This window comes from Chrysochloris asiatica, unplaced genomic scaffold (genome assembly GCF_000296735.1).
Source record: "Chrysochloris asiatica unplaced genomic scaffold, ChrAsi1.0 scaffold00064, whole genome shotgun sequence".
In the NCBI taxonomy this organism is placed as follows: Eukaryota; Metazoa; Chordata; class Mammalia; order Afrosoricida; family Chrysochloridae; genus Chrysochloris; species Chrysochloris asiatica.
In genome coordinates, this window is record NW_006408582.1 from 15659674 (window position 1) to 15672454 (window position 12781).

Consider the following 12781-nt stretch of genomic DNA (forward strand, 5'->3'; position numbering starts at 1 on the left):
TTGGACTGAGAACCAACAAGGCAGACAACAACCTGACATTGACATACACAGCAACACAATCCAGAATTCAATCTAAATAATCCAAAGTAAAAGAAGCCTAAAAGACTGAAAATAGAGAATCAGAAACATCAATTTATAGTGAAGACAACTACAAAGCAAAAAGAGAGAAAAGCGTAGTTACAAAACTTCCAAATAACAAGGAAATTAAGTAAGTTCCAAGATAAAACACTGTTTTATACTAAGGAAGAAATGAATAAATTACAGGGTAACCTCAAAGGAAATGAATACACCTTCACATCAAATCAAGAAAAAGGAAAGTCATAAACATTAAAATATTAAACAACAATAAACATTAAAACAACAGTAATGAAGAAATTGACAAGAAAACATACAAACAAAATGAACTCAGAAAATTAAGTGGAACAAAGCAACCAGGAGCACCACAAAAAACTCACAGCAAAATGACTGCAATACATTCACAACTATTGATAACTATACTAAATATCAATGGATGAAATGCACCAGACAAGAAACAGAGTAGTAGAATAAATAAGAAAACAGGATCCTTCGATATGCTGTCTACAAGAAACACACCTTACACACAAAAAAAAATCAAAGGAAGGAAAAAAAAAAATCAGGCTAACATCAATCAAAAATGAGCAGGAGTGGCAATTTTAATCTCTGGTAAAAGGCAAAAAAACCTCTGGTTTAAGGCAAAAACCAGCATAAAGGAAGGAATTATCTCGTGATTAAAGGATCAATTGAACAAGAGAACATAACCATAATAAATATCTATTCTGCCAACCAAAGTGCCTCAAAATTCATAAATCAAATTGAAGAAAGAAATAGACAGTTCTACAATAATAGTAGGTTTTAATATACCACTTTTGATGAAGGATAGAACTAGAGAAGAACTCAACAAAGACACAGAAGAACTAAACAACACAACCAACTTGACTTCATAGACTACACAGAGCATTCAAACCAACACCACCACAATACACATTCCTCTCCAGTGTGCATGGAACAGTCTCCGGAATAGATCATATGTTAGACCACAAAGCAAACGTCAATAAATTTAAAAACCTTGAAATACTACAAAGCATTTTTTCAGATCACAATGCTATAAAACTGGAAACATATAGTAGGAAGATCAAGGGGAAAAAAATCAAATATGTGGAAACTGAATAACAGCCTGCTTAAAAGCTACTGGGTAATGAAACAAGGTATATGATTTGTTGAATGTAAAACTGATGATATGCCCTGTAAACTTTCACTCAATCCACAATAAAAACCTTAAAAAAAAAAAAAACTACTTGGTAATAGAACAAATAAAAAATGAAATAAAAATTTTCCTTGAATCAAATGAGAACAAAACCCAACATGCCATAACCTTTGGAACACAGCGGGAAAAAAAAAAAAAAAAAATGCTCAGAGGGAAACTTATAGCAATAAACATACATACCCCAAAAAAAGAAAGAACCAAAATCAACACATCAACACAACATTTCCAACAATTATAAAAAGAGCATCTAAGTAAGCTTATGGTCACCAGAAGAAAAGAAATAATATAGATTAGAACAGATGTAAATGAATAGAAAGCAAAAACAATAGAAAGAATCAACAAGACAAGAAGTTGATTATTTGAAAGGATTGAAACCTTGCAAACAAAAGAACTCTAAAAAAAGAAAAAAAGATGCGAATAACACACATAAGAAATTATATGGGTGACTTCACAATAGAACCAATGGAAATAAAAGGATAATAACAGAATATTATGAAGAATTGTACTCCAAAAAATTTGAAAATCAAGAAGAAATGGAGACATTTTTTAGAAAACCATGTCCTACCTAAACTAACACAGAATGAAGTAGAAAACTTGAACAGGCCTATAACAAAAGAAATAGATCAAGTCATTAAAAAATTTCCAACATAAAAAAGTCTAGGCCCAGACAACTTTTCTGGAGAATCCTACCAAACAGTCAGAGAAGAGCTGAAATCACTTCTACTCAAACTTTTCAAGAACACAGAAAAAGGTATAAAACTCCTGGATACATTTTATGAAACAAGCATAATCCTCATACCCAAACCAGGGAGACATCAAGAAAAAAGAAAATTATAGACCAACATCCCTCTTGAATATAGAATACAAAAATTCTCAACAAACTTTTAGCCAATAGAATTCAACAACATATCAAAAACAAAAACAAAACATCCTGACCAAGTGGGATTCATATCAGGTATGCAAGCATGGGTCAGTATTAGAAAAAAAATGATCAACACAATCTACCACATAAATAAAACAAAAGGAACCACATGATCATATCGATTGGTTCAGAAATGGCATTTGAAAAAAATCCAACATTGATTCCTGATCAGAACACTCAACAAAATAGGAATAGAAGGAAAATTCCTCAGCATAATTAAAGGCATATACACAAATCCAATAGTCAACATTACTCTCAATGGAGGGAATCAGACAAGGATGCCTGTTATTACTACTCCTATTCAGTATTGTGTTGGAAGTCTTAGCCAGAGCTATAAGGCAAAAAAAGGAAATTAAAGACACACACAAACTGGCAAAGAAGAAGTAACACTATTTGCAAATGATGTGTTCCTCTACATAGAAAATCTCAAAGACTGAGTAAGAAAAGTAATGGAACTCACTAAAAGATTCAACAAAGTGGCAGAGTATAAGACCAATATAGAAAAAATCAATTGGATTCCAATAAAGACAACTCTGAAAAGGAAATTAGGAAAACAATACCATTTGCAAAAGCCACCCAAATGATGAAATACTTAGGAATAAATTTAACCAGAGAAAACTACAAAAATTAATACAAGAAACCAAAAGAGACTTACAACAATGGAGGGATATACCATGCTTATGGTTAGAAAGACCTAACCTTGTGAAAATGCCAGTAATGTCCCAAACAATCTATAGCTATAATGCAATCGCAATTCAGATTCCAATGTCATTCTTTAAAAAGATGGAAAAATTGATCACTAACTTTATATGGAAAGCAAAGCATTACTTTAGAAAAAAGAACAGGGATTTCTGGCAGGTTGGTGGAGTAGGCAACAACAAAGATAAGAGAGACCAAATACAGACACAGTTGAAAAATCTGGCACACTGAACTTCAGAAGAAATGTTAGAGAGGTGGATGGAGAGCTTGCTGGAAGGAGAGGTCCAGCAGAGACAGCAAGAGAGGGAGACTGACTGGTGAATTGCTGGCCAGATGTGACTTAACCATCTGTGAGCAGCTTTGGCAGTGGGAGGTCTAACAGAGCAAATTCTCACTGGCCAGAGGAGAGGTGCAATTTTACCCCATGCTCCCCTGGTGACCAGAGTTATGGCCAGCTCCCACCCTCATTCACCCCCAGTGTAGAACCTGCTCTCTCAGAATTTGGAGACACATGGTTGGGAGCCACGCCAGTGTGAGTTGGGGGCCAACGGCATCATTTTGATGCACTGCTTTGGTGCTTGGATTCAGGTTGGCTTGACTCCAGACCTTCAAAACTTGCAGAGCTTCCAGACCAGCATTTAACCAGTCACCCAGTTTCCCTGTGGTCCTAACAAAAACTAGCTCCATCAACTGTCCCCAAGAACTACTTCCAGACTGAGTGTCCTGAACACATACGTAACACTAAGGCCAATAGAACTGCATCTAGGGCCAGGAACTCTGCTGTCACATCCCTTCCCCAGCCACCTCATGAAGTCCTTTTATTGCAGGCGCCCATCAGAGATTTCTACCCCCTGGGTCCAACAACCGCACTGTTTGCTTTTACAAGTATGGCAACCCCTCAATGCCCCAGAGACAGCAGACGATTTTAGCTCACATTAAGAAATAACAAAGTGTGAGCTAAAATTGACCAAGATACAGAGACAGAAAATGTTTCTGAGGAATAAAAGGTAATAGGACAAATTGAAAAAAAAATTCAAAGAATGAAATTTTGGTACCTTCAAGAATTGATAGAAAGACTGAGAAAAGCAAGGAGAACACAGAAAAAACTTAGAAGAATTCAGGAAAATGCAACAAAAACAATCAGACAAAATAAATGCAAATTTTGAAACAATACAAACCCTGAAATTAGAAATCCAGAAAATTAATACTAAGATTTCAGAATGGACAATATATTGAAAGGACAAAGGAGAAGATTCTAAGCAATGGAAGTCTGAATTAGTGAACTTGAAGACAAATCTCTCAAATATTAGTATGCTAGAAGAACAATCAGGGGGAAAAAAGAATAAAAAAAAAAAAAATCCAAAGAAAACCTAAGAGTTGTGTGGGACACCTTTAAGAGGAAAAATTTATAGGTGATTGTAATTCTACAACAGGAAGAGACAATAAAAAACACAGAGAAAATTGTGGAAGAATTGTTGGAAGAAAACTTCCCTAAATTATGATGAAATAAAGCTCGTAAGTCCTCCTTCAAACTATAACTTACTGACTGAATTTTCTAAAAGGGGAAATAGAATTTGCTCAGGGAAATAAGCTTCTGGTTATGCCTTTGTAGAGTATGGCATCTTAGGTAGAATCCTGAGCCCCACTCTGAACCTTCTGAGTTAGGACATTCCCACTTGAAAAAGACATGCAGACCAACCCAGAACTGCTGGGAGAACAAAAGACTCTGGTTGAAAGAAAGACCCGCAGAAAAAAAAGTGTGCTGTTTGGCTGTTTGAATTTGAAGCAAGCTGTTTACTTTGGAGGCATCAAGGCAAGAAAAGTCAGCCATCTATATGATACAGGAATGGAGGCATAGTCTGAATGGGTTGTTGTCGTTATGTGCCATGGAGTCAGTTCCGACTCATAGTGACCCTACACAGGGTTTCCGAGGCTATAAATCTTTACGGGAGCAGACTGCCTCATCTTTCTCCTGTGGAACCGCTGGTAGTTTCAAACTGCTGACCTTGCGGCTCGCAGCCCGATTCGTAACCACTACGCTACCAGAGCTCCTTAGTCTGAATGGGTAAAAGTGGGGAAATAATGTTAAGATGCTTGACTGTCCTATGAATATTGGTTTCCCTTGACTACTATTGTAAAATAGACTCTTGAGTGGGATAGAAAGCAATATAGGGAAACATGATTATAGAAAACATGTAAGTCCATCTTCAACCTATGATTGATTGGAATACCTAAAACGGGTGCTAAAACTTGTCCAGTGAAAGAGGATTCTTGTGGAGATGTTGTAGTGTATAAGATCTTAGGTGGAATCCTGAGCCCTATCCAGAACCTTCTGAGATGGGACATTCCAACTTGAAAAGACAAAGCAGACCAACCTGGAACAGCTAGAGGAACAGAAGATACTTCTTGAAAGAAAGACTAGCAGGAAAAATCCAAAACAAAAATGGCAGTCTGATTGGCTACTACAAGAACAAGCAAATTGTTCACCAAGAAGCCATCCAGAAAAGCAATCAAGTCCCTTCAGGACAAACCCCCTTCCAAGACTGAAACTCCAAGGGAATACATGAGCAGGCATGTAAACCACGTTGGTCTACTGGTGAGTGGAAGTGGGGAGAAAGCAGAAATGAAGATATGGGCTGAGTTCGACCAGGCTCAATAGAGAGAGAGAAGTGGAAGGGCTGGTTGGTCCGATGTATGGTGAGACCTGGGTAGTCCTGGGCCCATGGAGGGCTAGAGCTGAGAGTGAAGTGTCCAGCTGATATGAAGTGAGGGGAGACACACAAGAATGCCCAAACTTGTAGATAGTACCCATTCGACCTAGCTTCAGTGGTTTGAAGATCAGAACTTGACTAGAGGAAGATAAAAAAAAAATTGACAAAAGAAACAAGTGTAAATTGCTACAATTTGATGAACTTGAGCTATACTTATGGATGTATAGTAGCTCAAAATACCAACTGAGAGGGAAGGAATCTTCACATCAAGGATCATTCCCATCCCCTCTGTACACAGGGTTGATAAGGATGGGCAACTTAGACACTGACTGCTTAAAATAAGGGTCTATAAAGGCACACAGTGACTGGCCTACAAGTTTTCAAGAGGGAGTTAAGCTTCAGAGGGTACAGGGAAAGGTAGAATCCCCACTGAATTGTTTTCATCTTGTCTAGACGGGTCTGGTGAAAGGAGATGGGAATAAAATTCTTATGATTCGATAGTGAGTAATTGTTATCATGACTAATTGTGTATGTCACAACTGTAAAGGTAGAAGTTTTGTAATGGAAAGGGAGGAGGAGAAAAAAAAAGGAAACTCAGCCCATCAGGGAAAACCCCCTACTAGGACTGAAACCCAAAGGAAACCATAAGCAGTATAGTATGCTTACTGGTGACTCCCTGGACCTACTTATAAATGGAAGTGGGGGAAATGCATCAATGAACACATGTGCTGAATTTGGCCATGTTCCATTGGCACTCATTGATCTTAAGATGAGAGAGAAAAGATGAAACCTGGCAGTTTAGGAAGATGTGTTAACTCCTGAGGCCATCAACACTGACCTAACCCTTGGGGACTAGGGCTGAAAGTGAAGTGGCCAGCTGAACTGAAGTGCTAGGAGGTGTGCATGAACTCCCAAGCTTGCATCTAGTACCCATTTGACCTAGCTTGGATGGCTAGTTGACCAGAACTCAAACCGAGAAATCTAAAGATGTTTGATACTGAGAACAAGTGCAAATTGCTACAATTTGACCAACTAGACTTTTGTCTACTAACACAGTGACTCAAAATTCTAACCAGAAAGGAAGGATTCTTCATATCAAGGAACAACCTTGTTTCCTCAGTGTACCGGGTTGATAAGGATGAGAAATTGGCGATCAAAAATGAGTGGGGGGAGGAAGGAGGAGGCTTCAAAAGCATGAAGGGGCTGGCTTACAAGCTTTCATGAGTGTGCTTAGTTTCAGAATGAGGGAGGTAAGGTAGACTCCCCACTGATAGATCTGGTGAAAGGGGATGGAGGACAACGGCGATAGGATAATTATGAGTAACTGTTTATAGGATTAAATCGTGATAGTCACAACTGTAATTGTAGAAGATTTATAACTAAAAGGTGGGAGTAGGTAATCTTTCATTTCAGGACAGATGACCCCTGGACCATTAAGAAGGAAGAGTATGGGTGGGGTGTGAGATCCTTTTCTAGAAAAGTGGAGACAGTAAATATGGTGGCTGTTTGCCTGCAGACAGGAGGATGACTGGCAGAATGTGCTCTTGGGACATTTAAATGAATATAGACTTTCTGTTTTGTAAGTGTACATCAAATATTTTTGCCTTGTTCATTTGTGATATATAAGATGTAAACAAGGAGATACAATAGGGCATTGGGATAACTGTTGTTGCAGGGAAGGGATAGCAGTCATTGAGATGAAACAAGGTGTATGGTTTGCTGAATGTAGAACTGATGTCTGTAAAAACCTTCATCCAATTCAGAATAAAAAGTTTAAAGAAATTGCTAAACTGGAAACAAAAAAACCTTCCCTAACGTCATGAAAGACGACAAGATAAGCATACAAGAAACTAAATAAACCCCAAATAAGATAGATCCCAACAAGATGGAGGATTAGGTAGACACACCACACAGACTCTTTACAACAAAAATAATAAAGACAAAAATACAACAGATACAGATGAAAACTCTGGCACTATGAACTTCAGAAGAAAGGTAAAAGCGAGTGATTGCTGGGAGGTGAGGCTGAGCAGGGATGGCAAGAGAGGGAGACTGACTGGTGAACGGCTAGCCAGACACAGCTCAATAATCTTATGAGCAGCTTTGGCAGAGGAGGGAGAACTAGCAGAACAGATTCAGAAGGGTGACAGAAAAGGTGCAATTTCTTCTTTTTCCCCAAGCTTCCTACTTACCAGAAGTGTTACAAGCTCCCACCCTCATCTACCCCCAGAGGAGATTCTGCTCTCCCGGAGTTCAGAGGCAAATGGTTGGCAGTCAGGCCAGCATGAGGTAGGGGCTGGCTGTGCCACTTTGATGCCTGGATTCAGGTGGGATCGGCTCTAGACCTACAAAACCTACAGAGCCACCAGACCAGCATTTAACTTGTCACCCTGCCCTTAGTTCCCCTATGGTCCTAACAGACACTGAACCCTGCTCTATCAAGGGCCCCCAAGAACTACTTTCGGATTGAATGCCCTGAACATAGATAACACTAAGGCCAATAGAAACTCCATCTAGGGCCAGGAACTCTGCTGTCACATCCCTTCCCCAATCACCCCATGAGGTCCTTCAACATTGTCTATAATGTTAATGTGACATTTGGGTACTGCAGGGCCATGATCCAATCAATATATGTCTTTTAAAAATAGCAATCACTCTGATTTAACCCCGAGTCCCAAGAATGAACTTGTGATGAACAAGACAATGTGAATGATCTGTGTAAGATCAGAACATTTCTTCTGTTGTGTCTAAGAGAATCTTCTAGAGAGGCAAGTCCTTGTTAAAATATTGTAGTCAGTTCATGAACCTCTTTTCAATTCTGGGAATCCGGTCTTTATGATCAAACACAATGGGACTCCTTGGCCCAGGCTACCTGTAAAAGGACTGCTGACAGCAATACTTCTTTTGCTACCCTAAATATACAATGAAGCTCTGCCTGCTCACTTAAGAGCAGAGAACTCCGCTTAAAAACAAAGAATAGCTAGATGACTATGCACTTGTTCATTAAAGAGCAGAACATACCGCTAGCATGCAGGTTTAAAAGGTTATATTTATTTTGCATTGTAAAAAAACAATAGTAATGAATTAGCCAACAAACCCAGTTTCCATAGCTCCAAACTAGGAAGAATCAAACATATTATCACTTTTCTGGAAATTTTGAACAACCATGATTTGCCAATGACAATCATCTGTACTACTGTCAAAACTAAAAAATCTATAATTAATCATAGAAAATCAGAAATTTATTTAAACATCCTAAAATGCCCAGAGCATTGCACTTTCAATTACCACAGTGATTACTTAATACCATTTTACTGCTAAAACTATCACTTTAAATGTCTGTCAAAGTGGCTTAAATGCAGTATACTAGGTGAAATTCTTCCTGGAAGCTTCTAGTAATGGCAACTAACTTAATAAGATTAATCACCCTGAAGGTGTTCAAGAAAGGGTGTGCTGCCTTACAAAGACACTTCATAGAACACAGAAAACTCTGGTCTGACCTCATAAATTTCCTAGAGTGATTAATGAAGTTCAGGACTAAGGTTAAAATAAAGGCCATGCTGAACATGGGCGTCCACACAACTAGAGATTTCTACTTCTGATTTTGGCTTATTTTAGGACTCCTAAGTCAAAACTTTGAGCCTTTCATGTTTACTTTGTTCACTTTGGCATGCTCTCAGTTCTTAACTAGTCAAGAGATCTAAGGTGATGAAAATATGGCAAGACCTAGAAGCAAGCAAGGCCTAATACGCCATCCCTGTCCTCCTGGGTTGTTGATTAAGAAGAAACTATAGTGAAGAATGAAGACAAAGAATTTCAAAAAAGCTTCTTGTTAAAATATAAAAGGAAAAAGAATTCTCTGACTCAAACACCTTCAGATTACTTTTGAGTCTCTATAGGTTACATTCAAAGTCTGCTCTGGAAAGCAAAATACATTCCAAATGTTTTTTTTGACTGGCTACAAAATAAACTGGTTCTTTCAAAACAGAAACAGACAACTTTCAAGTAATAAGGTCATAAAGCAGTTGCATCTTGCCTTTCAAGTGAATACTATGCCCTAAAAGCAGAGACTGTAAATTCCAAAAAGGCAAAATTCCCCCCCCACCCAAAAAAAAGAGAAAAGCCAAAGAGGATAGAGAGAAACACTGTTGACTGATGATGTATGGAGGGGATTGTAATCAATGTAATGAAACAAGTCATATGAATGGTTGAATGTGAAACTGATGATGTGCCCTGTAAACTTTCAATCAATCCACAATAAAAACCTTAAAAGAAATAAAGAAATAAATAATGCATTATGCTATTTGACTTCTTGACTACTACTTTCATGAACATTGATTGTATATCCAAGCAGAGTGAAGTCTATGAGAACTTTAACCTTTTCTCTGTTTATCATATGTTATTTATTGATCTAGTTGTGAGGATTTTTGTTTTCTTTACATTCAGGTGCAATACATATTGAAGACTGTGGTCTTTGCTCTTCATCAGTAAATATTTTAAGTCCTCTTTGCCTCTAGCAAGCAAGGTTGTATGAGCTGCATATCAAAGGTTGTTAATAAAGCTTTCTCCAATTCTGAAAAAAAAAAAAGTGAATACTATGCCTGTTTTTCTCTTTATATATTCCTTCAAGGGCTCCATGCCACAATCAATACTCTTTTGGTATTGTGAACATTGTGGTATATGTGGACAACTCTAAGCATACAACCCTCTTCCCAGTATACGACCACTATATCAGAATAAATGACATGCTGGTGCACAACATTCCTGGCCATAATCAACACTTAACAGTCTTAAAAATTAAAATTTATTTTAATCATGGTATTATCAAAATGTCAAAGAATATTTAATTTCCTATTAAGAACTTACTCACTCTACTGCCCTTAAAATTAAATATGCTCCATTTATTAGTGTAGGAATTATGTTTTCAATGTGACAATTTTCAACATGAATATTATCAAAGAATCACAAAAGAGAGCATTGGTATATTTTATCAAGGATTTCTTTTTTCTTTTTAGAATTATTCTATCCTATGTCCCCCTCGAATATGTTGTTGTTGTTAGGTGCCATCGAGTCGATACCAACTCATAGTGTCCTTATGCACAGCAGAATGAAACACTGCCTGATCCTGGGCCAACCTCACTATTGTTGCCATGCTTGAGTCCATGAATGCTGCTACTTGGCCAATACATCTCATTAGGGGTCTCCCTCTTTTATTTTCCAACTGGCCTGAAAAGACATTTTTTTCATACCATAACCTGAAATGAGGTTTCTTACAAGTCAGTGTAACTTTGGTTAGCAGAAACACAAAGAAAGTCTCTAGTCTGGCTAAGGTACTTTATTCTGAAATGGACAGACAAGATGTCTGCATGAGTAACCATGCCATTGCTTCCCAAAAGGCAGCTTAAAATATGCTGTGTAGAAAGGCTAGGGTGTGAACCCACTCTCAAAATATCATGCATAAACCTGAATAGACTTTAGACTTGGGAAATATGGCAACTGGTCTATCACACATCCTCACAGACATCTGAAATGAAGTCCTGCTTCAGTTGTGTGCATGCAACAAATTGGGGCTTTCAAGATACATTCTCAAGATGATGAACTAAACAACAAAAAAATGGCAGGACGCTAAAGATTCACAAATCCACAGTATTCTGAAATGGTCAATAGTAGAGTTTCACATTTACCTTGTTGGCAGCTACCTTTCATTCATCTAATGTTGCCAATAAAAGTGACTCTGGCATAATTCTTCGTCACCACTGGAGATGTATTATAAAGTACAGGCACAAAACATTTTTTTAAAAAATTAACCTTAATCAACAGAAAGAGAGAGAAAGAAATACATCAAAAAGCCCCCACACTTTGTGGTAAAATAGAGACAAGATTATGCCAGAATTAAACGTATTTTTACTGTCCTGGTGTGGTGCTATGGGTTAATGCACCAGACTGCAAAGCCCTTTGAACTACAAGGTCAGCGGTTCAAGCTCACCAGCTGCTCCTCAGAAACCCTATACAGGGTCACTATGGGTCAGAGCCGACCCGATGGCACTTAACAACAACAACAATACAAGTTGAAAAGGAGTTCTGGGTAGCATAGTGGTTACGAGTCCCACTGCTAACCTCAAGGTCAGCAGTTCGAAACTACCAGCTGTTCCATGGGAGAAAGATGAGGCTTTTTGTTCCTGTAAAGATTTACAGCCTTGGGAACACTATACAGGGTCGCTATGAGACGGAACCAACTCCACGGCACCTAACAACAACAACAACAATACAAGTTGAAAAGGAGTTCTGGGTAGCATAGTGGTTACGAGTCCCACTGCTAACCTCAAGGTCAGCAGTTCGAAACTACCAGCTGTTCCATGGGAGAAAGATGAGGCTTTTTGTTCCTGTAAAGATTTACAGCCTTGGGAACACTATACAGGGTCGCTATGAGTCGGAACTGACTCTATGGCACATGACCACCACCACAATACAAGTTGAAAAAAGCCTGTGTTCCAAATTTGTCATTTAAAAAATATTTATCAGTTCTTTTCTTATAGTACAAATTAATCGTATTCCTGTGTACAAGATCAACAAAACAGTAAAATGCTTAGTTTAGAAACCTTAAAACAAAGCTTTCTTCCGACCTCAAATTAACTCTTTATCCACTCAATATTACAGATGACAAAGAACAATGTATATAAAAAAATAGCTACTTTCACTTAATTGTTTTGTTCTCTAACCTCCATGATGGCAAGTTTTTAACAAACAGGATTACAGCCCACAGTTTTTTGCATCCATTTTCAGTGCTCATTTTTGTCTCAGAGAAAATCACCAAATATAGCTTTGACAATTTTTTAAAATGAGCTTCTGGACTTCTCATTCTAATAGCCTGGAGGACAGTGATGAGAATTTATAAACTAAAAAAATGAAATATCAGTTACATACTGATTTTTACAAAGCAGCAGGCTGGAATTCAACAAAGGAATACATTACAATTAAATTTAATTATGGTCACAGGCAAGAGATCAGATGACATATTGCATTGGGCAAATCTGCTGCACAGGAACTTTTTAAAGTATTGAAGAGCAGAGATATTAGCTTGAGGACTAAGGTACGCCTGACCCAAGCCATGGTATTTTCAATAACCTCATATGGATGTGAAAGCTGGACAGTGAATAAGGAAGA